Below are 2240 nucleotides of genomic sequence, written 5' to 3' on the forward strand. Positions count from 1 at the left end.
AAAAAAAAAAAAAAAAAAAAAGCACTCATGCAAACTCAACCTGGTACTCCCAACACCTTCTCCAACAGGAAGTCCCGGTTCACCCTCTCACCTCCTCATGACATGTGCTTCTTAGCTGGAGGTCCTGGTTTGGTGTAGGAGTTTCCTTCTGTTTGTGTGTTGCTTTACTTGGTTAGTGAATAAAGAAACAGCCTTGTCCTGGTTGACAGGGTGGAACTCAGGTAGGCAGAGAAAACAGAACTGAATGCTGGGAGGAAGAAGGGCAGAGTAAGAGACGCCATGGATCCCCTGCCTGAGACGGACGCAGGTTAGAATTTTATCCGGTAAGCTACTGCCATGTGACGATACACATATTAATGGAGATGGGTTAAACTAATATGTAAGAGTTAGCCAATAAGAACTTAGAGCTAATGGCCAAGCAGTGTTTTAATCAATTCAGTTTCTGTGTGGTTATTTCTGGTGTAAGCTAGCCAGGCAGCCGGGACAAACAAGGGGCCTGCTCCACCAATACCGGTTCATTCTCTCACCTCCTCATGAGGTGCGCTCCTTCGGACATACTCCACGTGAAGGCTTTGCCACAGGGCTGCACATGACCACGTGAGGTCACTCTGCCAGCACCCCCTGAGGAAACAGGTTACTCACTTGGCAGTCTCTTCCTGAGAGTAGGGGCTCAGCCTTTGCTGATGTCCCCTGGAAATGCCGCTGGCCTATACAAGGCTTGACCCCATTTCTTTCATTTTTTTTAGATTTTATTTATTATGTATACAGTATTCTACTTTCATGCATGACTGCATGCCAGAAGAGGGTACTATAGATGGTTCTGGTACACCATTTGGTTGCTGGGAATTGAACTCAAGACCTCTGGAAGCCAGTGCTCTTAACCTCTGAACTACCTCCCCAGCCACCCCCCATTTTTTTTTAAGATTTGTGTGTGTGTGTGTACGTGCACATGTGTACACGTGTGAGCTACATGAGTAGTGCCTGCAGAGGGCAGAAGGGAGTGACACCCCCGAGGCTGGACCATAGGCAACCGTGAATCAGCTGAGGTGGGTATGGGGAAGAAGAGTAGACATTCCTAACCACGGAACCACTTCTCTAGCCCTTAACCCCTTTCCCACCCCCACCCCCAGCAAGAAAAACCCAGGGGGAAAAAAAAGACACTTCATTGCGGGTTCCAGACCTCATGAGACGAAAGCTCACGATGGAGGAGGAAACACACCATTTATTTACAATCCACTCACTTTCTCCACAATTTCCCATACAAACATAAAACTAAAAAAATAAAACCACCACTTGGGAGCACAAGTGTCTTTCTTTAGTTAATCTGTTGGAGGGAGGCCATGAGTCCCAGTCTGTGGAGACTACTGAGGCACATGGAAAGGTGGGTGGGGAACGGGGAAGAACGCCTGAGAAACAGCTCACAAGGGCGACGTGTGGCCTGCCGGTGGAGTGACACAGGCAAGTGACCTTAGGGTGTCACCGAAAGGAACACTGCCTGGCTTCCCAAGTGGATGGATGGCTATTGGCCTCCATCCTGCCTTTCTCCACCAAACACCAAAACTCGAGCATGGGTCAGACACCTCACGAGCTGTGGGGAGTGTGATGGTGACAAGGGACACCTAGCGCCACTCTAGGAAGAGGCCCCATCTTGGGGACACACAGGGATCCCTTCTCTTGGCACGGACTTGTCAGCCAGCCTCTGTCCTGACCACAGTGCTGACTTACACAGGGGAAGCCAAAGGATGGGGCCACAAAACCTGAGGGGGGGCTTCTGCCTCTGTGGTCCTTGCTGGGGAGGTGCTGGGGGTGAGTAGAGAGGAGCTCTGCCATGGAAGAGGGAAGGACAGGCCAGGTGTTCAGAAGCCCAAGAAGGGACTGGAAGTGGAAGGCGGAGACACAGACAGACAGCATGTCTGCTGGCCACACCCTCCAGAGGGGCCCCAGGTCCCTCCCCTTTAAGCTACCCACCCAGCAAGTTCATCTGTGCTAATGACCTAGATTGCTTTCACATGTCAATGCACACTATAAATATAAAATCATATCTGCTACAAAGAGGACATAGATTTGTACACCTTTACCCATATACATAATAACACAATTTATACATAATATCTTGGAATGGTTCACCCTGGAAAAGGGCTTGAAGAGGTGGAGAAGAAGAAGAAGAAGAAGAAGAAGAAGAAGAAGAAGAAGAAGAAGAAGAAGAAGAAGAAGAAGAAGAAGAAGAAGAAGAAGAAGAA

Source organism: Microtus ochrogaster, linkage group LG2 (assembly GCF_000317375.1).
Source record: "Microtus ochrogaster isolate Prairie Vole_2 linkage group LG2, MicOch1.0, whole genome shotgun sequence".
NCBI classification, from domain to species: Eukaryota; Metazoa; Chordata; class Mammalia; order Rodentia; family Cricetidae; genus Microtus; species Microtus ochrogaster.